General features: G+C 44.7%; 1 protein-coding gene across 11 annotated transcripts in view; it reads right to left on the bottom strand.

Annotated features, from left to right (window-relative positions):
• The window catches only part of FAM156A (family with sequence similarity 156 member A), a 70,112-nt gene that overhangs the window by 38,500 nt on the left and 3,947 nt on the right, over positions 1 to 27,665 (bottom strand). For 2 of the 11 annotated variants that reach the window (XM_057301125.2, XM_057301121.2), the window contains exon 1: positions 295 to 548. The exons of 5 other annotated variants lie outside the window; for them this stretch is intronic. The gene's annotated coding sequence lies outside the window, so the exon portion shown is untranslated. Of the gene's footprint in view, positions 1 to 294; positions 2,191 to 27,665 lie in introns of those variants that run through there. 4 more of the 11 variants (XR_010111235.1, XR_008622809.2, XM_063601722.1 and 1 more) reach the window with 4 other exon arrangements.

Genomic DNA, 27,665 nt, shown 5'->3' on the forward strand with positions numbered 1-27,665 from the left:
AAAAACGACTATTGATTGGGTTCAGGCGTCCTAATCGAGTATGTGGTTCTGTGGCTGCAACACAGATGTCCACAGTGACAAGGACATGAACACCTGGATGAACGCGTCTGTCAAGTCTGGGTGGGCTGCATCAGTGCCTTTGCCTGTCCTGTCTCTTGCCTAAGCCCTCCTGGTTCTGACTGCTCCTGCCTGGGTCCCTCCTTCACCTGAACTCTGCAGGCTGCACAGACATGCTTTCTGTATCCGTGGCCCTTCATTGTCCCTTTCCGTGTCACTGGCAGAGCAGAAGCTTACCTGGCCTGACAGGATCCCGTCCTTGTCACCGTGGCACCTCCAGCCTTCTGTTCAGCTTCCTGCTGGTGTGCTAGTGTCCTTGTGGCATCTGCGCCATGTTGGAACGACTCAGCCTCTGACTTTTTTCCAACTGCTCCCTCTGTCTGGAAGGCCTTCACCACAGATATCTGCTTGACTGACTCCTCCCCCTTCACATCTTTGTCAAATTGTCACCTTCTCAACCCAGCCTACCCTAGTCACTCTGTTATAATTTACCTGCAGCTAACCCAGTGCCTCCCCCAATTCCCAATCCCTGTACCGTGATCTGTATATTTTTTCTTTTTAACACAGCCCCCATCATCTTTGTAAACTAAAAATAAAATTCTAAGCCCCACTCCCCAACCATCTGAATGGACCCTTCCTCTCGGCCAAAGCTTTTCCAAAGTTAGCCTGAAAAAGTAGTTCAGGCCATGATGGGAAGGGTGGGTCAGACATGCGTCATTACACCCTTCTCCCTATGGAATTCAGGCACAACTGACCAGCATTTATGTTAAGGGAGAGATCTTAAGACTGTGGCAATAAGACACCAAGTTCCAGCCTGACTAGTATAGCATCACATAACAAATAGGCCCTGAAAGAAGTCAAAGTGTTTCATCCAACAATACATTTCTTTGACACATTTTGAAATAGGCCTACAAAGCCATCTCTTGTGAGGAAGTCTACATTCTGTAGAGAATCCCTTTCCCTTTCCAGGTCTTTTTCCTGGTCTAGGAGAGAATTAGCTAAGAGTCCAGCAACTTTTAAGGTCTGATAAGAAATACTTACAGTCTATTCTCTCTGAAGCCGGCTGCCTCGGGACAGGCATTGGCATAATAAGAACCTTGATCTCCACAACCCCTTATCTTAACCCAGACACTCCCTCCTATGGATTGGAGGTCTTTAGATAAACTCAAGCAATTGCCAATCAGAAAATCTTTGAATCCACTTATGACCTGTAAGACCCCACCGCCCCTCCACCACCCGCCAACTTGTAGTTGTCCCGCCTTTTCAGAAGGAATCAATGTATGTCATACATGCATTGATTGATGTCTTATGTCTCCCTAAAGTGTATAAAGCGAAGCTGTACCCTGACGACCTTGGGGATGTTTCGTCAGGACCTCCTGAGGTTGTGTCAGGGGCACGTCCTTAACCTTGGCAAAATAAACTTCTAAATTGATTGAGACCTGTCTCGGGTACGTTTTGGTTCATAACTTCTAACGTTTCCTAGATTCCCTTGTGGAGGGTTTACTGTCTGCCACCTACCACGTCCTCTTCGGGGAATGTCAGATCCAGGGCAGGGATTTCTGTTGATTTGGTTCCCTGAGGTATCCCTACACCTCAAGCAGTGCCTGGCACGTAGAAGACTTTCATACATATTTGTTGCCTGAAGGAACACATATGCCTCCCCCACTAGACTGTGAGACCATTCAGGGTCTCGTTCTCCCCTGTATGATGGAGCCCTCTATGCATGCTTGTGTCATGGTGCAAAGAGCCTCACAAAATAACAGAATTAAACCGTGCATGTCTTAGAGATGGAGGAGATACTCTGGAGGTAGTTTCTACTTTCTTCAGCCCAACACACATTTCTCTTGAATGGTCTGTGCCCATTACTCCTACATTTCAGCTGAGACGGTCTCGGGCCCACACCTCCCCCTGACCACAGATGGCATCTACCTGTGTCCCCTCCCTTCCCTAGCCCCGAATTCTGCATTCAGAAGCACCGTGCATTTGCAGGAAAGGGCTGAGATGCCGCTCTGTAGATCCTCATCATGTAAAGGTGAAGTTAAGGTTTGGGAAGATGATCCAAACAGCTAGAGACTCCTGCCATCCCACCAGGGCACAGGGGATCCCGGGTTTGATGCATGTGTTCTGGGAGAGCTGCAAGAGGGATGTTGTGTCCAGGTTATTTTCTGGGTGTCAGTGACATCTTGCAGGAGACAGACCACATGACCCAGGAACACATGGGCAGGTCCTGTTCATCGCTGAGAGAGAGGGTCCCTGCTCTGTGTCTTTTATCAGAGACACAGAAGAAACTCCTCCGCACAGTGAGATCTCCACAAGTGGTGCTGAGGGGGACCTGTGACTCTCAAAGCAGTCGCATGACTCCAACCCCAGGGGCAGCTGTGAAGGAAGCTGGCCGTGTAAACTCAGGGGTCTAGATAAGTAAGCGTGGCTGTGGCAGGCTGGAGTGGACGAGTCTGGGAAAGTCAACTCGAGACAACCTCTCACTGACTGTACAGGGTGAGACCCAAATATCAGGAGAAGGTCACAAACAACTCATGTCTGAACTTTGCTATGTGACAGTGTCTCTCATGCTTGAGATGATCTCCCAAAGAGCTCAGACGTTTCAATCCCTGGAACACGGAACCAAAGACAGAACAGGCCTCCCTCCAAAACATACATCTCCTACCAGCTCTGAAACGTCCTATCCTGGACACACACACTCTCAGATACCTCAGGGACCTCACAGCCTGGGTCACAAAGCCCAAGAGACCCCAATGACATAGAAAACCCAGACAACAACCCAGGAACAAGCAGCTCAGAGACCTCAACCCTGGACACACAACACTGAACAGTTCGCAGAACTCAGACCCCTCCAAGAACTCAGTGAAGGAGGACACAGACACTAAACCTGCTCAGAGACATCAGATTCTAAAATTCAGACCCACGTGCGTGTGAGCAACTTTAGAACCTGTGATGTAGAAAACGGATTACCTCACGGACCTCACAGCCCGGACCCAGAAGCCCACAAAACCATAGTGCGCACACCCTGAGATGCGGACACAGAAACAGTTGAGGGGACCGGGACAGGGAACACAGAGGCCTTGGGCACAATGTTCCCTGCAACAAACACCTAGGAGACCTCAGAGTGTGGGACACACCATTCCCACACAGCACAGAGTTTACAACCTGAGACACAGCAACTCCTCAACATGTCAGCAGCCTCAACCCCTGCGGTGCAGACTCATAACCGGGTAGGGAGGACACACTCAGGACGCAGGACCCCAAAAGGATCAGACACCTTTCGTGAGTTTGGAATAACCTCAGTGTTCTCACAACCTAGGATATGGAGCCCCAAGGGGCGCTATTGTGTCCTATCATTGACACAGACACTCGGGAGAGCTCAAACCCTACTTCCTGAAATCAGAACTGCTCCCATGCCTTGCATTCTAGACACAATACCTAAAGCAGATCAGACACCTCACATGCTGGGAGAGAACCCTGATCAGCCCAGAGGACTGTCACCCCAGACACAAGCCCTCCACAGCTCAGAGACCTGCCGACCTGGGACGCTACCCTCCAAATTGGTCAGAGGCCTCAGAATCTGGGCACAGAGCCTGAAAAAGCTCAGCAGAATGACATCTTGCCTTGGAGACACCTAAAAAGTCACTTGGTACAGGACACGTGTCAGATGCAGTCACAGCAAGAGATCACCCAGGCTCATGAGGCAGACATGGAGACACAGGGAGACAGAGACAGACAAAGGGAGCAATGAGGTGGGGGAGGGATTGAGGATTAGGGAGAGCATTTCTGGACACCTTCTGTCCTCACGGAGTTAGCCTCGATCTCAGGACCCGGGCCCAGGCAGCCGAGTAACCTTTTGTTTTCCAGGTGAAAGGGAGACCCCGGTTTCTGCCCTCAGAGGCTGTTTCTGGGCCTAGGCCACATCCAGGAGGGCAGGAGCTGGCCCAGGCACACAGGGGAGCCCTTTACCCATCAAAATGGGGATCCATTCTAGGCTTGGAGGGTTCATGCCATCATGAGGTGGAACCCTGTGCCCCTAAGGCCCCAGCTGCCCTCCTGCTGAGGTGCTGCTGTCCTGGTGTGGGGAAGGGGTGTCTCTGCCCCGGTGGAATAAGAGCATGAACCTGTGCTGCTTACGAAAGTGCTGGAAGCTTCCCCCAACCTTGGGACTGCTTGTCCACACCCTCTTCATCCGCCCTGAGCAAGTCTGCTTCAGCCTCCTGGGCAAGTGCACTCAGGAGGCACGGCGGCCACCTGGCTTCTCTCTGCCCTCTGTGGCCCTGAACAGAAGGGCACCTGCAGATCTTTCGCAAGGGAGTGAAGCAGAGGCAGCTAAAGTGGAGACTGAAGTAGCTGGCCGTGCTGTGCTGAGGATCCGTGGCACAGACCAAGAGCTGACACTGAGGGGTGCTGCTGTCCCTCCCCAGTTATCCTCCCTGTGCCATGAGAGACCCGTCCCCCCGACCCCACTCCCTACCTCTAAATGCCTGATTCTGCTTTACAGGAGACAGCACATGAGGGTATCCATGCTTCTTGCAGGGCTTTGTGCAAACGGAAGGAGCCCAGACATCTCCCTGCCCCATCTCCTCTAGACCAGCCCTAGGGCAGGGCTATTTGCTCATGGATGAAAACAGCTGTAAGGCTGTGGAATTCGGGGACTGAGGCCCAGGTGGGCCTGGCCGGTAGGCCTGATCCTCCTGGCGGACACACTCAGTGGCCCATCTCTGATTCCCTGGTGGACGTGCACTCCCGCAGGACCATAGGAGCCCAGTGTCGCATCTTCAGCATTTCCTCCAGCGCTCTGAACACAGTCCGGGCTTAATCAATGCCTGGTGGGATGCTCTCTGACTGAAGAACCCAGCTCTTAGCTACGCTCACCCAAACACCTGTCCCTGCTTAATGCCTAAAATCCCATATTTAGGCTGGGCACGATGGCTCACTCCTGTAATCCCAGCTCTTCAGAGGCTGAAGTGGGAGGATCAGTTGAGGCCAGGAGTTCAAGACCAGTCTGGGCAACATAGCGAGACCCTGTCTTTACAAAAAAAATTAAAAATGAGCTGGGCAGGGTTGTGAGCACCTGGAATCCCAGGTACTCAGGAGGCTGAGGTGGGAGGAAGGTTTGGGCCTGGGAGGTTGAGGCTGCAGTGAGCCTTGATCGCGCCACCGCACTCCAACCTGGGTGACAGAGCACAATCCTGTCTCCAAAAAATATAATTAAAAAAGTAAAATCCCGTATGTTTATTTACAAAAGATTGAAAAGATTTGCAAACTATTCATTAGACAGGGTGTTAATAACCATGATATACAAGGAAGTCAAACATCTCAACAGCCAAAAAACCCATCCAAGCTCAAATAGGGAAATTATCTGAATAGATGTTTCTCAAAGGAAGACCTACAAATGGCCAAGAAATGTATGAAAAAATGTTCAGCATCGCTAATCATCAGGGAAATGCAAATCAAAACCACAATGAGAGCTGGCTGGGATGGAGCAGGCCTGTAGTCCCAGCTACTTAGGAAGCCAAGGGAGGAGGACTGCTTGAGCTCAGGACTTCGAGACCAGCCTGGGCAACATAGTGAGACCCTGTCTCCAGAAAAGAAAAGAAATAACAGTAAAACCACAATGAGTTATCGTCTCACACAGTTACAATACCTGTTATCAAAAAGACAAAACAAACAAACAAACAAACAAATGCTGGCAATCTCACTCAGCTAGAATGCCTATTCTCAAAAAGACAAAAAATAACAAACACTGGCAAGGATGCAGAGAAAAGGGAACTGTCATACCCTATTGGTGAGAATTTAAACTAGTAGAGACACTATGGAGAACAGAAGGGAGGTTCCTCCAAAAACTACAATAGAACCACCATATGATCCAGCAATCCCACTACTGGGCATTTATTCAAGGGATAGGAAATCAGCATATCAAAGAGACATCTGCACTCCCACATTGTTTATAGCACTATGCACAACAGCCATGCTATGGAATCAGTCTAGATGAACGGATGAAGAAAATGTGGTACACGTACACAATGCAATACTTTTCAGCCCTAAAAAAGAATGAAATTCTGTCATTCTGAGCAATCTTGGGTGGAAGTGGAGGACTTTATGTTAAGTGAAATAAGCCAGGAACAGAGACTTAAACACCACATGTTGTCATTCATATGTGGAAGCTAAAAAATGCTAATCTCATAGAAATAAAAAGTAGAACAGAGGATACTAGAGGCTGGAAAGGGTAAGGGGTGGTGGAGATAGAGAGAGATTTGTTAAAGGATACAAAATTACAGTTTGATAGGAGAAGTAAGTTATAGTGTTCCACAGCATTGTGGGATAACTATAATGAACGATAATATATTATATAGGCCGGGCATGGTGGCTCACACCTGTAATCCCAGCACTTAGGGAGACTGAGGCGGGCGGATCATCTGAGGTCAGGAGTTTGAGACCAGCCTGGTCGACATGGCAAAACACCGTCTCTACTAAAAATACAAAAATTAGCCAGGCGTGGTGGTGGTTGCCTGTAATCCCAGCTACTCGGGATCCTGAGACAGGAGAATCGCTTGAGCTTGGGAAGCGGAGGTTGCAGTGAGCTGAGATCGTGCCACTGCACTCCAGCCTGGGTGACAGAGTGAGACTCTGACTTGAAAAAGTAAACAAATAATATATTATATAGTTTCAAATAGTTAGGAGGACATTGAATATTCCCAACACAAAGAAATGATGAATGTTTGAGACAATCCATATGCTAATTACTCTGCTTTGATCACCATACATCATATGTATGGAAATATCACTACTTGTCCCATGTATATGTACAATTATTATGCCAATTTATAAAATAAAAACAAAGAAGTAATACAATTGATTTTTGCATACTGATATCTTGTACCCTGAATCTGAGGTATTGTGTTATATTGAAAATATCTACAGCTTTTAGACCAATATCCCTGATGAGCATTGATGCAAAAATCCTCAGTAAAATACTGGTAAACCAAATCCAGCAGCACATCAAAAAGCCTATCCACCATGATCAAGTGGGCTTCATCCCTGGGATGCAAGGCTGGTTTAACATACGAAAGTCAATAAATGTAATCCAGCATATAAACAGAACCAAACACAAAAACCACATGATTATCTCAATAGATGCAGAAAAGGCCTTTGACAAAATTCAACAGCCCTTCATGCTAAAAACTCTCAATAAATTAGGTATTGATGGGACGTATCTCAAAATAATAAGAGCTATTTATGACAAACCCACAGCCAATATCATACTGAATGGGCAAAACCTGGAAGCATTCCCTTTGAAAACTGGCACAAGACAGGGATGCCCTCTCTCACCACTCCTATTCAACATAGTGTTGGAAGTTCTGGCCAGGGCAACCAGGCAGGAGAAAGAAATACAGGGTATTCAATTAGGAAAAGAGGGAGTCAAATTGTCCCTGTTTGCAGATGACATGATTGTATATTTAGAAAACCCCATCGTCTCAGCCCAAAATCTCCTTAAGCTGATAAGCAACATCAGCAAAGTCTCAGGATACAAAAATCAATGTGCAAAAATCACAAGCATTCTTATACACCAATAGCAGACAGACAGAGAGCCAAATCATGAGTGAACTCCCATCCACAATTGCTTCAAAGAGAATAAAATATCTAGGAATCCAACTTACAAGGGATGTGAAGGACCTCTTCAAGGAGAACTACAAACCACTGCTCAATGAAATAAAAGAGGACACAAACAAATGGAAGAACATTCCATGCTCATGGATAGGAAGAGTCAATATCGTGAAAATGGCCATACTGCCCAAGGTAATTTATAGGTTCAATGCCATCCCCATCAAGCTACCAATGACTTTCTTCACAGAATTGGAAAAAACTACTTTAAAGTTCATATGGAACCAAAAAAGGGCCTGCATTGCCAAGACAACCCTAAGCCAAAAGAACAAATCTGGAGGCATCACGCTACCTGACTTCAAACTATATATACTACAAGGCTATAGTAACCAAAACAGCATGGTACTGGTACCAAAACAGAGATACAGACCAATGGAACAGAGCAGAGCCCTCAGAAATAATACCACACATCTACAACCATCTGATCTTTGACAAACCTGACAAAAACAAGAAATGGGGAAAGGATTCCCTATTGAATAAATGGTGCTGGGAAAACTGGCTAGCCATATGTAGAAAGCTGAAACTGGATCCCTTCCTTACACCTTATACAAAAATCAATTCAAGATGGATTAAAGCCTTAAACGTTAGACCTAAAACCATAAAAACCCTAGAAGAAAACCTAGGCATTACCATTCAGGACATAGGCATGGGCAAGGACTTCATGTCTAAAACACCAAGAGCAATGGCAACAAAAGCCAAAATTGACAAATGGGATCTAATTAAACTCAAGAGCTTCTGCACAGCAAAAGAAACTACCATCAGAGTGAACAGGCAACCTACAGAATGGGAGAAAATTTTTGCAATCTACTCATCTGACAAAGGGCTAATATCCAGAATCTACAAAGAACTCAAACAAATTTACAAGAAAAAAACAAACAACCCCATCAAAAAGTGGGCAAAGTCTTCTCAAAAGACTTCTCAAAAAGTCTTCTCAAAAGAAGACATTTAGGCAGCCATCAGAGAAATGCAAATCAAAACCACAATGAGATACCATCTCACACCAGTTAGAATGGCAATCATTAAAAAGTCAGGAAACAACAGGTGCTGGAGAGGATGTGGAGAAATAGGAACACTTTTACACTGTTGGTGGGACTGGAAACTAGTTCAACCATTGTGGAAGACAGTGTGGCGATTCCTCAAGGATCTACAACTAGAAATACCATTTGACCCAGCCATCCCATTACTGGGTATATACCCAAAGGATTATAAATCATGCTGCTATAAAGACACATGCACATGTATGTTTATTGTGGCACTATTCACAATAGCAAAGACTTGGAACCAACCAAAATGTCCATCAATGATAGATTGGATTAAGAAAATGTGGCACATATACACCATGGAATATTATGCAGCCATAAAAAAGGATGAGTTCATGTCCTTTGTAGGGACATGGATGAAGCTGGAAACCATCATTCTCCGCAAACTATCACAAGGACAAAAAACCAAACACCGCATGTTCTCACTCATAGGTAGGAATTGAACAATGAGAACACTTGGACACAGGAAGGGGAACATCACACACCGGGGCCTGTCATGGGGTGGGAGGGATAGCATTAGGAGATACACCTAATGTAAATGACGAGTTAATGCATGCAGCACACCAACATGGTGCATGTATACATATGTAACAAACCTGCATGTTGTGCACATGTACCCTAGAACTTAAAGTATAATAAATAAAAATTTAAAATTTTTAAAAAAATAAATTCACATTTATAGCTGCTGCTGCAAAAAAAAAGAAAGAAAATAACTACAGCAACAACACAACTGAAGTCCAGTTCAGCTACTGAAAAGATTGATTCAAACCCCAACACCAATGCTCTGGCAGAAAAAGAAAGGAAGACACACTACATACAGAGGAACAAATTTAAAGTCATCCATCAGACTTCTCATCAGAATCTGTGCAACCCAGAACTTTCTAATCAGCACAATTTTTTTAAATGAATGTGACATAAACATGTTTACACAAACAGGTAAACAAACAAAAATGGGGAGAAAAGTCACTGTCAACAGATTTGTCCTACAAAACATGTTAAAGGAAGTTCTTGGGTCAGAAGGAAAATAGAAGGAAATTTGGATCTACACACAGAACTTCACAGTACTGGACATGGAACAATTGTGGGAAAGTACAAGATTTTTTTTTTTGGAGACGGAGTTTCCGTCCGTCGCCCAGGCTGGAGTGCAGTGGCACGATCTCTGCTCACTGCAACCTCCGCCTTCCAGGTTCAAGGGATTCTCCTGCCTCAGCCTCCTAAGTAGCTGTGACTACAGGTGCACGCCGCCACGCCTGGCTAATTTTTTTGTGTTTTAGTAGAGACGGGGTTTCACCATGTTGCCCAGCCTGGTCATGAACTCCTGAGCTCAGGCAAACCACCCACCTCGACCTCCCAAAGTGCTGGGATTATAGGCATGAGCCACGGGGCCCGGCTGATTTTTTAAAAACTTTTGAAGTTTCTTATTTAGAAAAAAGGTCTCCCTATGTTGCCCAGGCTTCTCTCAAACCTCTGGGCTCAAGCAATCCTCCTGCCTCAGCCTCCCAAAGTGCCAGGATTACAGGCATGAGCCGCCATGCTCAGTCAAGACTTTTTTCTTGTAGCTAATCTCTTAATTTAAAAGAAAATTGACTGTCAAATAGTAACAATGTATTGTGGGGTTCTGACATAGGTAGACATATAATGTAAGACAACAATAGCAGAAAGCTGGGGAGAAAGGAAATGGAAGTATACAGCTGTAAGAGTCTCACAGTGTACATGAAGTGGTAGGACATTACTTGAAGTCTGGCAGGAATTTTTGCATTTTTTGTGTGGGATCAGTAGATTGACCATTATCCTACAATTTGACATAAACTCCATGAGGGCGGGGATGTGTCTTTTTTTATTGTATGTCCCAGACACTCAGCACAGTACCTAGAACATAGTTGGGGCCTGGCAAATGACTGTTCAACAAATTAAGTTTTTTTTTTTGAGACAGGGTCTCACTATATTGCCCAGGCTGGAGTGCAGTGCCCTGATCATGGCTCACTGCAACCTCCACCTCCTGGGCAGAGAAAAGTGACTTTATTTCAGACAGCCAGCAAGCCAAGACGATGATGGACTAATGTCCTATGGAGCCATCTTAAGGGGCATGAATCTCAAGCTTCTTTTTACAGGCAAGGGAGAATCAGGAAAGGGTGAGGTCAGGAGGAGAATGGTGACCACAGACATCTAGGTGTCAACGGGAGCCCAGGGAGGTTGCAAAACATCTTTGTCCTTGGTCAGGTCACAGTGCTCCCATAAACCTTTCACACAACATTGCTGCTTGTGTGTACACCCTTCTCATCTCCTCGGGGCTGGGCTCCGAAAGGGACTATTATCATCTTTGCTTTGAAGTTAAACCCTACACTAAATTCCTCCCATAGTTAGCTTGGCCTACGTGCGGGAATGAGCAAAGGCAGTTAGCTCCTCAGGTCAGAAGCAAGACAGAGCAAGCCCTGGTCGATTTCTCTCACAATTTCAGGTGCGCCCTCCCTCTCTGTTAAATACATGCACACACACACACACACACACACACACACACACACATTCCCTTGACACTGATTCAGATCAGTGGGCAGCTTCTGGGCAGCCACCTGACCTGCATTAGGAGGCTGAAGGGCACCAGAACTTTAGCTCGAGGGTGGCCTCAAAGCTTCCCGTGGCCTCAAAGGTGCCACGGCATGATGCACAGCCAGGCTGAAGAGCTTTCTGGGTCTGTGGGTGCTAAGAGCCAGGGGCCTTCATAGCTTTATGCGGGCAGTGCCCCCTTGTCACAGCTTTTGGCGAATCTTCAGAATGCTCATCAGTAGGTGCAGTCATTCCCGCACACACCTCAGGCCAGGGCAGCTTCTCACCACAGTAACGGAGCACGCCATTGTCTTAGCAGAAAAACAAACTTAGGAAACAGAAGCTTAGCCACTTGTGCACTAGTAATGTAATAGATCACACTGGCATTCACTCCCCCAATTCCTCTTTCAGGGAATGACCCAACCCAGCCCTGCTCATCCCAAACTAATGACCACAACAACCTATATGTGCCTCTCGCTTTGCACTGATGGCGTCACTGGGGGAGCGTTGAGTCTAACTATTGCACTATGTGTTTTCTCCGTTTCCCTGATCTGAAACTGTAGGCTTCCAGATACCAAGACAGGTGCCCCAGGCCAGTCTCTGAAGTGATGATGCTGCAGGTGGGCCGGGCCTTGACCTCAGCACAGCTCACCAGCAGCAGCGCCTTGCCAGGGCCATGTGCTGCCAAATTGCGCCACTGGAGCCGAAGGAGAGGAAAGGTCTAAGGAGACGTCATAAAGATCTCCATCTCGATAGCACAGCAGCCTCCTCTTATGGACATGCGGGTGTTTTGGTTTCTTTCAACATGTACCCACTGTGGCATTTTTCAGGATGCCTGGGGTCTTCAGCTAACCTTCCATCCACACCACCCTGCCTCCCCCACTGCCCCTCTCTACCCTACCCCAAACCTTCCTTCTGTTTGAAATGCTGCCCCCGAGGGTCACTGACTGGTTTGCCTCCTGATAAGGATATCAAAACACCTTTTACCCCTAATCCTCAAGATACCTAAAAGAATGAGTCTTCAGAACATCTATTTTAAAAATTATTGGCCAGGTGCGGTGGCTCACGCCTGTAATCCCAGCACTTTGGGAGGCTGAGTCGGGCGGATCATGAGGTCAGGAGTTCGAGACAAACCTGGCCAACATGGTGAAACCTGGTCTCTACTAAAAATACAAAAATTAGCCAGGCATAGTGGTGCATACCTGTAATGCCAGCTACTCGGGAGGCTGAGGCAGGAAAACTGCTTGAACCTGGGAAGCAGAGGTTACAGTGAACCAAGATCGTGCCACTGCACTCCAGCCCGGGCGACAGATCAGGACTCCATCTCAAAAAAAAAAATTATTAGAGAAACAGTGGCTGAGTAATAATAAGGAAGAAAACGCAAGTAAAACAGTGAAAGGAATGTTATTTCAAAATGATTGAGTTTCCCACTTAGAGAACAACACTTCAAATGTGGTGCATTCCCTTACAGGCTTTTTTCTATGCATGTTTTTTAAAATTATGAGATTGGAGAACAAGTAGTGTGTTTATAATACTGCATCTGTTGTTTTGTTTAATATTATACCAAAGCTATTTCCCATAATGACAGTGACAAGGATGCTGCTGCTAACATCCATGGTAGCAAACACATACAGAAAGCTTGATATGGAACAGAGATCATCTTTATGCTTTCCTGGTATTGACTCATCACCCTGTATTATCGAAATATGACTATATTTTTACATTATATAAATATGTATATATAATAAGTCACTTAGTGTGTTGCTAATGTTATCATCCCTTATTACAGAATAGGAAACTGAGACACATAGGTTAAGAGACTAAGGAACTTGCCAAAAGTCACATTGCCTGCAAGGGCAGGGACAGTAGAGTTTTCACGATGCCTGTGGCACTATATATATATATATATATATATATATATATATATATATATACACATACACACACACACATATATACATATACATATATACATATATACACACACACACATATATATATATATATATCTTGATACGTATATATATAAATGAAGAGAGAGAGTGCACTAAAAACATCTGGCCCAGAGTAAGTATCCAGAAGTATGAGTCTTTATTCTCACATCTCTGAACTTCTGCTTTCTGCTCTTCCCCATTATTCCTTGCCCCGTCTGCCCTAGACCTCTCTCCCTGCCCCGCACACCTTCACTTCCCCTCCACACTCCACTCTCTTCCCCCATTGCCCATTTCCTCTGACTCTGGATCTGAATAAATTGATACCATCTTCTCATGATTTAGCTCAGAAAATATTAGTACCATAAGTCTTTCATTAGATCAAAAATGAATTTACTTTTTTGAGACAGGGTCTCACTCCCATTGCCCAGGCCAGAGTGTAGTGGTATGATCATGGTTCACTGCAGCCTTGACTTCCTGGGCTCAAGTAATCCTCCCACCTCAGACCCCTGAGTAGCTGGGAATACAGGTATGAACCACCATGCCCAGCTTATTTTTTTATTCTTGTAGAGACAAGGTCTCACTATATTGCCCAGGATGATCTCGAACTCCTGGGCCCAAGCAATCCTCCTGCCTTGGCCTCCTAAGATTCTAGGATTATAGGTGTGAGCCATCATGCCTAGCCAACAATAAACATTAATGGTAGAAGTAATCAACACAAGATACAACAGACGAGGTGAATACTATACAAAAAATAAAATGCCACTAATAAAAATTCAACTGCTAATAGCTTCATATCTCCATCAGATTCAGATCTTCACAATTTGATGGAGGAGAGTTGGACTTAATAGAACTAATAGCAATAGAATAATCCATATGATAATAATTTTTGGCCTTTAAATTTCACTCTTTAAATTATTTCTAAAAATTTATATGCTTTTGTGCTATCATTATCCAGTGACCACTTGCTTGTCCAAGCATTATACAAGTTACATGAAGAGGTCACTAGAGTTCTAATTTCCTAGAGAAATTTCCATTCAAATTTTCCATACAAGCTCATGATGATGAAACTCCAGCATTGCATTTAGGCTCCACGATACCCTGTAAGGAAAGCTGAATATTCATTATGCTAATAAAATGTGCCCTCCCCCTGCCCCAAAGACTCAGACCTTGAGTCCCAGAAGAGCTGAAGAGATAATCTAAACATCATCCAAGGGGTCAAAAGTAGACTTGACATCTGTCTCTCCAGAACATGCCCCAGGGAAATGCGGGAGCAGCAACAATAACAGCTTAGAATTTATTGGAAACTGACCATATGCCAGGGACTGTCCAGACAACTGTACATGTCTTCACACAGTCAGTGCTCTAAACTGCCCCAAGAAGTAGATGACATTACTAGTAGTATTTCCATGGTACTAATGGAGAAAGGAAGCACAGAGATGTTAAGGAACTTTCTCAGTGTCACCAGCAGTGAGTGCTGGAACCAAGAGCCACGGGCATCGCGAAAACTCTACTGTGCTGCATATTAGTGCAATCAAGAGTAAGATCCAAAAGCTACTGCAAAATATTTAGAATTTTATAGCATGGGACTGCACAGGCAATAGATATTTGATTTCTTCAGAAATCTTTAAGAGATGGAGACTTGAAAGGACTGGTCTGGGTATCATTTGGAAACGGTGTCCTGAGTGTGTCATTACCATACCAGGCAGCATGTCAGTGTCGGTCTCCTCAGCTGAAGGTCTTGGGTTTGTACATCAGAGAACACACCAAACCTATCCCTTCCATACCTTCACAAAGGAGAAAGAAGCTGTGTCACTGGGAAAGGAGACTATTCTCCTGCTCTAGTATTGCTCAGACACGTTTCCATGAAAGTTAGAACCTAGGATCTTTTAAAAGTGCAGATTCCAGAACTCACACCCAGTGAGTCTCATGTAGTCCAAGGGAACTTTGCTGGCCAGCCTAGGGAACTTTCAGAAACCTTATTAAATCCCTTTGGTAGCAAGACTGTCTGCAATATACCCAGAAAAATATTCCCAGGACAGACATGAGGTTGAGAAGAGCAACCTCAGAGCAAAGTAACACAGGACAAGATGAGCGCAGTGTGAGACTCACCGTAAGGGTAGGGCAGAGGGACTTTTGAGAAGGCCTCACAACTCCTACTGGCCTTTCTCCTTGAAGGCCTCAGTTTATCTCAAATCCCTTCTCTTCATGGGCAGTGAATGAAGGGGTCCCAGTAAATGACCTTTTAGATCCCAAAATGGCATGGGCTCCTCTCAGGGACCACTGAACACATAGGATGGGAGGAGATGCAAGCTGTTGTCCCCCTCCCACCAGCCTTGGTTTCCTTCTTGCACCGTCATTTCCTTCAATGGGAGCCTAGAGCAATGTCAGGACTTAGGACCAATGTCTTCCCTTCACCAACAGACACCTGCCCCTCACCTAAGGAGTTCATCTCCCCTCTCCTCCCTCCAGCTGTCCTTCTCCTTCTCCCACAGCACACACCTGTCCCTGGCAGCCTGATGACCTAGCCTGGCCTGTTCCTCCTATGTCGCAGCCTGGAGAGGGCTGTCCTCGCTGAGAAGAAGGACACCAGTCCCAGGATCCCAGAGCCATGACTACCACAGAACCATCCTGAGCATCAATGTCCCATGGCAGTGGTTGACCTTTGAAATGAAGCTTCACCACACACCCCAGATGGCTCTGAAACACTTTCTTATCACAAGAAAGCAACACAGAGGAACAAGGTTCCCGCAACCCCTCCTGGGGAACATTGTGTCCTTCTCCATGTTACTGTGCTGTTTCCTCTGTACCGACTGCGACATTCCTAAACTTTTGATGTTATTAAGAAGTTCTAGGATTCTCCTTTTAAATCCTAAACTTGTGGTTTGTAGTCAGAATATCATCGCCCATTTTGGGGCATTTTGGAAATTTCCAAGGGCAGCTTTGGGTGTTCAAATGATTGGAAGCGGCTACTGGCATTTGTGGAGTGAAGGTTACAGGGAGGCAAACAACTTTTCCCAGAGTCTTAAATAAACTGGATTTTTTTCCATATATATCACTTCCCTGTAAACTGGGTGGCGGGGGCCGGGGCTTGTATGTTGCTTCACCTGGAAACTTACAAAGACTTATTGACTGCTTTAGAAATCACATCACTGCAGGGCATTCCATTCTTGGATTCCACTCTGACACAACATACCAGTATCAATTTGCTTTGTAGTACTGCATGCCTGGGGGAAACAATGAGGGGAATCCAACTTACCTACCAAAGGGATCATTTCCATGATAAGCTGTTAGTTGATGGGGAAAATCAAGCGGGAGATGTTGGTAGTGTGATCTCTCATTAGTTGGTGAACACACCGGCTATGCCCATTGCTGTTACTACACTGAACTTCTCTTTGCAGGTGTATTTCCCTCACCAGGCTCTGTGGTCTCTCCTGGAAGGTTGGAAACATGCCCAGTAGATCCCTGTGTCCTCAGGATGGGATAGAGGACCTCACAGACAGAAAGAGGGCAGGGAACACTTATGGAATTGTAGTGATCTCTACATGGTTGGATGACCAAACGCTGAGTCACAGTGATGAGCCCCATGGCTGGCAGTCTGCAGAGGGTGGGAGGAGAATGCCAGAGGCCTCTGCCTTAGGAGCCATGCAACAGAGTGAGACCAAAGTACTGATCTCAGCTATGCCCTTTAAGGGTCCCAGATGTAAGCAGCCTTTTGGTTAGGGTTCGTGTGTGTGTGTGTGTGTGTGTGTGTGTGTGTGTGTGTGTGTGTGTGTGTGTGTGTGTGTGTGTAGAGGGAGAGAGAGAGAGAGAGGCTGTGGGGGCTGGCAAGTCTAAATTGTGCAGAGCAGAATGTCAGGCTGGAGACCCAGGGAAGAGGCAATGTAGCTCGAATCCAAGGGCAGTCTCGAGGCAGAATTTTTTCTTCATGGGGGGATCCCAGTCTTTTTTTTTTTCTTTAAGACTTTCAAGTGATTGAATGAGGCCCAGCCACATCATGGAGTATAATTTGCATTACTCAAAGTCTACTGATTTTAATGTTAGTCTCATCTTAAAAAACACCTTCACAGAGACACCTAGTCTGGTGTTTCAACAAATACCTGTGTACTGTGGCCAAGCCAAGTTGACACATCAAGTTTACCATCACAGCCAACTAATACAAATCCCAGTAACCATGAAGGTCTATCTTAGAAAGGCAGGTGACTTCCTAACTAAGATTGTGTATGAACCTTTTTTTGTCCAGCCCAAGTCTCCATTTCAGGCTCAGCACCAATCTGGACAGGAAACTGAAGCTGACATGAATGCCTTCCAGGGATGAGGCAGTGATGGAATAGGGCGCACGTGCAAGTACAATCCCAGAAGGCACACGTGGTACCCCTGGACACCAAGACTTTACCCTTGTTAGGGCACCCCCAGCAGGACATACATTAGTCAGGCAGGAGCTGGCCAAGGCCCCCAGTGTGGCTTCCCACTGTGGGACTTTTCCCTCTAGGGTTCCTCGTCCATCCAAACAACTCATTTGTGTCCTTGGTTTCTGAGGGACTGACAGAAGGCAGTCAGTCCAGGTTCTGTTAACCATTGACACCAGTTCCTCCTCTTCACAAGCATGGATGACATCTGTAGATGTTCTGCATGGGATGCTCAGGAGCTGGGTTGCCCCTACTGTCCCCTAGTTGCAGCTCTGCCAGGTGCAATTGTGCACTCGGCAGTCAGTATGATTTCAACATACTCACAGAAATTTAGGAAGGCTGAATGAGGAGCTTTTTTTTTTTTCAGGAAAAGGGGAAGGTTTTCATGAACCATTTGAAAACCAGAGATCACTAATGTCCCCTCTCTCTGGCTTGACTCTTTCCACGTGTCAGGTTTTGTGTTTTCTTCATTGTTAGAAAACCAGTGTGTACTAATCTGAAATCAAAACTTTCCACTTCTTACAAATCAAAACTACAATGAGATATCATCTCAGTGGATCATGCCTGTAATCCCAGCACTTTGGAAGGCCTAGGAAGGAGGACTGCTTGAGGCCAAGAGTTCAAGACCAACCTGGCCAACATAGCAGAACCCATCTCAAAAAATAAATAAAATTTTTAAAAACTTATATTTTTAAAAGGCTGGGCATGGTGGCTCATGCCTGTAATCTCAGCACTTTGGAAGGCCAAGGTGGGTGGATCACTTGATGTCAGGAGTTCAAGACCAGCCTGGCCAACATGGTGAAACCCCATGTCTACTAAAAATACAAAAATTAGCTGGGCATGGTGATGAGCACCTGTAATCCCAGCTACTCGAGAGGCTGAGGTGGGAGAATCGCTTGAGCCTGGAAGGCGGAGGTTATAGTGAACCAAGATCAAGCCACTGCACTCCAGCCCGGGTGATAGAGTGAGACTCCATCTCAAAAATAAATAAATAAATAATTTTTAAAAAGAAAGTCAATTAATGTAAGTAACGATATATTAATCAGTTAAAGTAAAAAATAATAATCTCAATAGATACTATAAAGACACTCAATGTAATTCAATATATACTTTAAATAAAACCAAGTATCTCTTTAAAAAAAAGACCTTCCCATTTCTTTACTTATCATCTACTGTCCTCTAGATCTTTTCTCTGAAATGGTCATATGCAAGAGGGAAAAAAGAATTTTCAGAGAAAAAAATTTTAATAAATCAACCAATAATACACATCATGTTCAGAAACTGATCAGGATGAAATTCCAGATTTAAAAACAAATTTATGTAGGTTTGCATAACTTCTTATCCCTTTTGTCTCTATCATTTATTTCACGAGCAGGCTGGAAAAGTTCAATGCTTTGCTGGTGACAGCTCTGCATTGAATGGTCAAAGTGCCTTACCAAGGTGTGTACACCAGGAGGAAAGTTAGGGAAGCAAAGCCAGGCTATTAGTCCTTTGTTGTGTAGGAGCTGAGGGCTTTGGCCCTTTACAGGTTCACTGGAAATGACTAACATAAGGCAGATTGAGCCCAGGAATTAAAGACCAGCCTAGACAACACAGAGAAACTCCATCTCTACAAAAAGATAAGAAAATTAGCCTGGCATCCTGGCACATGCCTGTGATCTCAGGTACTCGTGAGGCTGAGATGGGAGGATTGCTTGAACCCAGAAGGTCGAGGCTACAGTGAGCCATGATTGCACCACTGCACTGCAGCCTAGGCAACAGAGTGAGACCCTGTCTCAAAATAAAAAAGAAAAAATATTTCCCCTCCAGCCTTCCCTGAAGGGGATGGTCCCTCTAGCATTTATTACATTATAAGTATATAGCATTTCACATCAATTTTATCATACATCCAGATGCAGCAGCCATAAAACAAAAAAAAGCTATTTTTAATTCCTTTTTTTGGCTTTCATTGCAATTATAGGGTTAACATCATAGCTGCCAGGGGAGATTCTGTCTGGAAGGCTGGGAGGGGCTGCAGTAGCAGCAGCAAAGCTGAAGAAAAGGCTGGAGAAATTTTTCTTTTTGTTCCCTTTGGTTTATCTAAGCTTTGCTCCAGCCCAGAGAACTGATATAATTTTTTCCCTCCCGCCTGGAGGAGAGAGAAACCCAAATTTTTAACATTTTTCATCCACCCCAGCATTACTTTTGTGAATTCCCAGTCCCTTTCTTTTGTTTGGAAGAGAGGACAAAAACCAAAATTTGACCTGGCTGTGCTCCCACCCCCCAATCTCCGGCATGGCAAAAGACGCCAAGGAATGCAGTGATCCAAGTCTCCAAGAGTTGGATGTGTTCTTTTTAAATTCTGTAAGTAACATTTACCTCTCACAAGAGACAACAGCTACCTGCTGTTTCACAGCGTGTGTGAGGCCATAATCGCCCGAGCACAAAAGGTTCATCACCCATTACTCCTTCATCCTTTCTTTACTTAAACAAGGCTTTCACCATATTTTAGTGAGTCAGGCTCATTCTGGCAAATCCCACCACTGTCACAACTGTGTCAGGGGTCCCCAAGACCACTCCCATTTTCGATTATTTGCTGGGAGGACTCACAGGACTCACAGTCAGCATATAGCTGGACTCATGTTGGTGAAGATTCATTACAATGGAAGTATACAGCAATATCAGCACAAAAAAAAAGTGTATGGGGCAATGTCCCGAGGAAACCAGCCCAAGTTTCCAGGAGTCCTTTTTTAGGAAAGTCACAGAATTCGTTCCTCCAGAAATCAATTGTGACATGTGTGATGTGACATATTTTCTACCAGAGCAGCTCACTAGAGATTCAGTGTTGAAGACTTTTACTGGGGGCTGGTCACACAGGCACCCTCTGCCTAGCATGTGCCAAGATTCCAGACTTCCAGAATGAAAGCACCTATGCAGCATAAACTACATTTTGTACAAACAGTTTAGGCAGAGTAAGGGAATCATGGGAAACCTTCCCAAATCCAAGTTCCCTGATGCCTGGCAAGGGCCAACATGGTAAGCAGGCCCTTCTAAGGGAAGTCTCAGGCTTCCTATATTATTAACCCTTTTCTGCCAGCACCGAACAACAGACCTTCGAAACACAAAAGCAGGCTGGGCACAGTGGTTCACGCCTGTAATCCCAGAACTTTGGGAGGCCGAGGCAGGTGGATCACCTGAGGTCAGGAGTTTGAGACCAGCCTGGCCAACAGGATGAAACCCCATCTGTACTAAAAAATACAAAAATTAGCCAGGTGTGGTGGCACATGCCTGTAATCCCAGCTACTCAGGAGGCTGAGGCAGGAGAATCGCTTGAACCTGGGAGGCGGAGGTTGCAGTGAGCTGAGATTGCACCACTGCACTCCAGCCTGGGTGACAGAGTGAGACTCTGTCTCAAAAAACAAAAAACAAAAACAAAAAAAAAACACAAAAGCAAAATCACACATAGAGGAAAAGGTGAACAAATTTATAATTATAGTTGGAGATTTCAATTCTCTCTCAGTAATATATAGAAATAGTTGAAAGAAAATTAGCAAGGATATAGAAGAACTGAATGACACCATTTACCCACTGAATCATATTTACATTTACAGAACCATCTACATAACAACATGAGGATATACATTCTTTTCTAGTACATATGGACACTTCACCAAAATAGCCCATATCTTGGGTCACAAAATAAATCTTCCCAAATGTAAAATAATTGAAATCATACAGAGCATGTTCTCTGATCAAAATAGGAAAAAAAAAAAAACAAGGAATAAGAGAAAGTAAACAGGAAAATCTCCAAACTTAGAAATTAAACAATCCATATACTTCTAAATAATCCATGGGTCAAGGAGCAATACAAGGGAAATTAGAAAATATTTTAAACTGAATGAAGATGAAAATACAACATATTAAAATTTGCAGGATGCAGCTAAATCAGTGCTAGGGAGTAAATTTATACCATTACATTATCATATTGGAAAAAATAAAGGACCCAAACCCATTATGAAACTTTCCACCTTAAGAAACTAGAAAAAGAAAATAAAAATAACCCAAAGTAAGCAGAATGAGGGAAATAAAGATTGGAGCTGAAATCGATAAGACTGAAAACAAAAAAAAAGAACAGACAAAATCAATGGCCCAAAAGCTCGTTCTTTGAAAACTTTAATACAAGTTAGAGACCCCACAAAAATGAAAAGGATACTATGAATAACTAATGAATACTAATTCACAAATATATGAATGCATATACATTAAGCAACTTAGATGAAAATGGAACAATTGTCTGAAAGACACAAACCACCAAAACTTACTCAAAAATAGATCATTGGCCAGCTGTGGTGGCTCATGCCTGTAATCCCAGCACCTTGGGAAGCCAAGGTGGGTGGATCACTTGAGGTCAGGAGTTCAAGACCAGCCTGTACAACATGGCAAAACTCTGTCTCTACTAAAAAAAAATAATAATAATAATAAAATAAACCAATAATAAAATAAACCAATCATCTAAATAGATTCCATCTATTAAAAGATGGAATTTTCTTAATCCAGTCTATCATTGTTGGACATTTGGGTTGGTTCCAAGTCTTTGCTATTGTGAATAGTGCCACAACAAACATACATGTGCATGTGTCTTTGTAGCAGCATGATTTATAATCCTTTGGGTATATACCCAGTAATGGGATGGCTGGGTCAAATGGTATTTCTAGTTCTAGATCCCTGAGGAATCGCCACACTGACTTCCCTAAACTTAAAGTATAATAATAATAAAATTAAAAAAATAAAATAAAAAAATAAAATCACTGCAGAAAAAAAAACATAGAATTGATGGTTGAAATATTTACCAAATCATGTTATAAGATCAGCATTACACTGACACCAAAATCAGACAAAGACAGCATTAAGAAAAAACCAACTATAGTGTAATCTCCCTCATGAACATAGATTCAGAAAATTCTCAACAAAATATTATCAAGAAAATATTTGGTTAATATTAAATCCAATAATATATAAAAAGGATAATGCACCAAGACCAAGTGGGATTTATCTTGGGAATGCAAAGCTGGTTCGATATTCAAAAATGTGTCAATGCAATCTACCATATTAATATACCGAAAAAAAACTGCAAACTCCAACCACATGGTCACAACAGTTGATACAGATAAAGCCTTTGACAAAATTCAACAGTCATTCATAATTAAAGAAAAAAAAAACAGCAAACCAGAATTAGAAGGAGGCTTGCTTAACTTGATATGGAGCAACTAAAAAAATCCTACACCTTATATTATACTTAATAAAGACTAACTACTTTCTCCATAACATCAGGAACCAAACAAGGTTGCTCATTCTCACCTCTGTTATTCAATATTGTACTGAAAGTTCCAACCAGCTTAAAAAGGAAAGAAAAAGAAATAAATGGCTTACAGATTGGAAAGGAGGGACTACAACTACTCCAACTCACAGATATTATTATAATCTACATAGAAAATCTTGTCAGATTTATACTTCTCGAATGAACAAGGGAGTTAAGCAACATTATAGGATATATGTTCAACAATAACAAAAAGTAAAGCACTTCTATAGACTAGCAATGAACTGCTTGGAACATTTTTAAAAATATACAATACCATTTACAATAGCTGCCCCTGAAAACCTAACAAAACATGTGCAGGAGCCGTATGCTAAAAACCATCAGAAGCTAATGAAAGAAATAAAGGAACAATTAAATAAAGAGAGGGACGTACTGTACTCATGGATTACAGACTCATTATAGGAATGATGTCCCCAAATTGATGTACAGATTTCATGCAATTCCAATTAAATTCCCAGCAGGATCTTTTATAGATACAAACTGATTCTAAAATTTATGTGGAAAGGGAAAGGAGCTACAACAGTCAAAATGACTTTGAACTTTGGGAAGCCGAGGCAGGATGGCTTGAGCCCAGAAGGTCGAGGCTGCAGCGAGTCATGATCATGCCACTGCACTCCAGCCTGAGTGACAGAGTGAGACCCCATCTCTGCAAAAAATAAGAAAACTTAGCCGAGTGTGCTGGTGTACACCTGTGGTCCCAGCTACTCAGGAGGCTGAGGATTGCTTGAGCCTGAGAGGCCAAGGGTGCAGCAAACCGTGATTGTGGCACTGCACTCTAGCCTGGGTGAGAGAGTAAGACCCTGTCTCAAAAAAAAAAACAAAATCTATTTGCCTTATTTTTGTGGATAGTTCAACAGAAAGAGAACAGTCTTTTCAACAAATGTTGTTGGAAACATTGGACATCCAGGATATTTATCCTAGAAGAAGGAAAATTTATGTTTACACAAAAATCCATGCACAAATGTTTATGGCAGCTCTATTCATAATTGTACCAAACTAGAAATGACCCAAATGTCCTTCAATGGGTGCATGGATAAACAAGATCTGCTACACACATACAATGGAATATTATTCAGAAAAAAAGAAGGAACTATTGATATATTCAACGATTTGAATGAAACTCAAGGGGTCGAGCGCAGTGGCTCATGCCTATAATCCCAGCACTTTGGGAGGCCAAGGCGGGCAGATCAGAAGTTCGAGACAACCCTGGCCAACATGGTGAAACCCCGTCTCTACTAAAAATACAAATATTGGCAAGGCATGGTGGTGCGTGCCTGTAATCCCAGCTACTCAGGAGGCTGAGGCAGGAGAATAGAATCGCTTGAACCCGGGAGATGGAGGTTGCAGTGAGCCGAGATCACGCCACTGCACTCCAGCCTGGGCAACAGAGCAAGACTCTGTCTCAAAAAAAAAAAAAAAAAAAGAAAAGAAAAGAAAAGAAAGGAAAAGAAAAGAAGAGAGACTATGCTGAGTGAAGAAGCCAGTCTCAAAAGACTACAGACTGTATTATTCCATTTCTATGATATAGTATAGTGATAGAGAACAGATCCGTGGGTGCCAGCGCTTAGGGGTGGGGGAAGGAAGTGACTATACAAGGGCAGCACAAAGAACCCAGGAAGTTCTTTGGGGTGATGCATATGTTCTGGATACTGACTGTGATGGTGGTTATATCTATCTATACATGTGTTCAAATTCACAGAACTATACCTCAAGTGTCCATTTTACTGTATAATTTCAAAAATTAAGAAAATTTGCCCACCAGACAGGTTAGAATCCTTGCTTTCTGTAAAACTGTTATAATACAGACATATGTATGCCTAAACACTATTGTTATTTGCTTTTGAGCCATGTAGAAAGGGAATCACATAGCATATCCTCTTTTGTATCTGGCTTCAGTCACCTAATGTTATGTCTCTGTATGGTCTAGCTCATTCCTTCTCATAGCTGTGCAGTAATTCATAGTGTGAATCTGGCAGAATTTATTTATGCAACTTCTTATTGGTGTGTAGTTGGGTTGTTTCCAGTTTTTAGCTATTACAAGTAGGGTTACTCTATGAACATCATTGCATGTACAAGAATTCTCATCACACGTCTGGATGGTCAAAAAGTAAATCAAACACTAATTAACGATCCAATAGGAGAATGACTGAATAAACTATGGCTACAATAAATGATGGCATATCATCCAAATCAAGTCAGAACAGGTGAGTCATTATTTGGATAAATTACCCAAGTGTTAACCTGGTGGCTGTTGTGATGATGACGCATGGCTCTAATGACTGCAATGTGGGTCGCAGTAACTCACAGTGAGCTCACTGGGCTCGTCTCGGGGCACCCATAGGCAGAGATGACGACAACAGGAAGGAACAGTGACAAAGCAGGTGGCCACCCCAGAACACTATAGAGAAAATCTCACCTGGTCCCCAGACCATGGTTCTGCTCACAACCTCAGAACTTCCCTCGCCTGACTGTCCTGAGCACTTCCAGGAAGGCAGCCCCTGGCTGTCCCTGAGGTGGCCGCATCTGTCCTTCCCCACCAACCCTGACCCACCCCTCCTCCTCTTGGGCCAAATCTGCTTTATTAACGCCTCAGCTCCCCTCCATTCATGAGCATCCCCTGCATGTTGGGGGTATAATGATGCTCACTGCGCAGGTGAGGAGACTGAGTGTCGTAGAGGGCAGCAGCTGGGCCTGCAGCTGCACAGCAGGTCAGTGGGCCTGTGCTGGGTGGGCCGTGCCTCACCCCACAGCTGTGCACCCCCTCAAGCTGTATGGAGATTGTCTGCTGCCTCCTCTTCTGAGGGATCCTCCTGGTCCCTGTCTCCCCCAGACCACCAGGCCTGGAGCTTCTAGACCCAGAGTTCAGGCCCTGGGAGAGGACAGGGTGGAGGCGGAGCCGGCAGCTGGCCAGGATCTAGCTGGGGGGTTGGTGGCCTTTTCCTGAGCCCCAGGCTCTGTTGGAGCCTGCCCCCAGTATCTTCAGGATCCAGGCTGGTGCCCTCAGGACTCGCCAACCTATAGCCTGACCTGCCTCAGAGCCAGTGCATCTTGTAGAAGAAAGCATATAATGCAATCATTAAATAAGAAAAGGAAGACAAAATTATATGAGAATTTTCCTTTAGCCATGGAAATGAGCTTCTGGTACAAGGAGAAGTAGGAAGGAGTGAAAAGCCATCTGCAGATGACCCCAACAGCACTAAAACCTGGCCCTAGGCTGCCCCTACCTGTCCACATGCAGAGAGGGAGGCTCCAAGAGACACCCAGCCTGGAGCTCATGCACCCTGAGGCCTCTGACCCCACCAGGAGTGAATGTTTAAGACTGTTCCTCTGTCTTCTCTGAGGCTTTCCCGGTCTTGGAGATGAGATGCCCCCTGCTGGCAAAGGTGGATATCACTGCAACGTGGCTGCACTGTGCCTGGAGACACCAAGACCTCACCGTGGGACCACAGGCTTCAGTCAGGCTTCCCTGACTGAAAGGAAACGGTCACTTTGACTTAGCAGGAAGCTCAGGTTTGGACTTGGTCCCACCCTGGACAACAGACACGGAGAAGAGGAAGTGGAGGGGTTGTAGGATGTGGGTGGGTGACAGCAGGGCTGAGGGCTGAGGACAGAATGAGCAGAGGCCACTGTGAGACTAAGATGCTAGCTCTGGCCAGGTACGGTGGCTCATGCCTGTAATCCCAGCATTTTGGGAGGCCAAGGCGGATGGATCACTTGAGGTCAGGAGTTCAAGTCCAGCCCGGCCATCATGGCAAAACCCCATCTCTACTAAAAATACAAAAATTAGCCATGCATGTTGGCGGGCACCTGTAATCCCAGCTACTCTGGAGACTGAGGCAGGAGAATCGCTTGAACCTGGGAGGTGCAGGTTGCAGTGAGCCGAGATCGCTCCACTGCACTCCAGAGTGGGCGATAGAGTGAGACTGTCAAAGAAAAGAAAAGAAAAGAAAAGAGAAGAGAAGAGAAGAGAAAAGAAAAGAAAAGAAAAGAAAAGAAAAGAAAAGAAAAGAAAAGATGCTGGCCCTGGTCAGAAGGAGGAGGAGGAAGAGGAGGACCAGGAAGGCCTCTGCAAAGGACTGTGCTCAGAGATGGGGCTGATGAGAATACAGAAGGCCTTCACCTGTGAATGGGTGATAGAAGTAGAGTTGACAGTCGTGGAGTTGGGTGAGAAAAGCATGATTCATGTTAGGTGGTCAGCCAGTGTCTGGTACAGAATCACGGTGAGGTGAATACTGATAGTATTGGTCAGGGTTCTCCCAAGAAACAGAACCAAAGAGGGGACGTGTTATGGGAATTGGCTCATGTGACTGTGGAGGCTGAGAAGTCCCGCCATCTCCATCTGCAAGCTGGAGAGCCAGGGAGGTGGATGGTGTGATTCAGTTTGAGTCCAAAGGCCCGAGAACCAGCAGAGCCAGAGGCATAATTCGTGGAGTCTGAAGGCTTGAAAACCCGGAGTTCTTATGTCCAAAGGCAGGAGAAGACGGGGTGTCCCAACTCCAGAAGACAGCAAATTCCCCTTTCCCCCGCCTTCTTGTTGTACCTGTGCCCTCGAGGGATCGGACAATGCCCACCCACGCCGATCTTCCTCCATCGGTTCACTGATTCAAAGGCCAGAAACACCCTCACAGACACACCCAGAGATAATGGTTTGCCAGCTATT

The sequence above is a fragment of the Pan paniscus genome, chromosome X, assembly GCF_029289425.2.
Source record: "Pan paniscus chromosome X, NHGRI_mPanPan1-v2.0_pri, whole genome shotgun sequence".
NCBI lineage: Eukaryota > Metazoa > Chordata > Mammalia > Primates > Hominidae > Pan > Pan paniscus.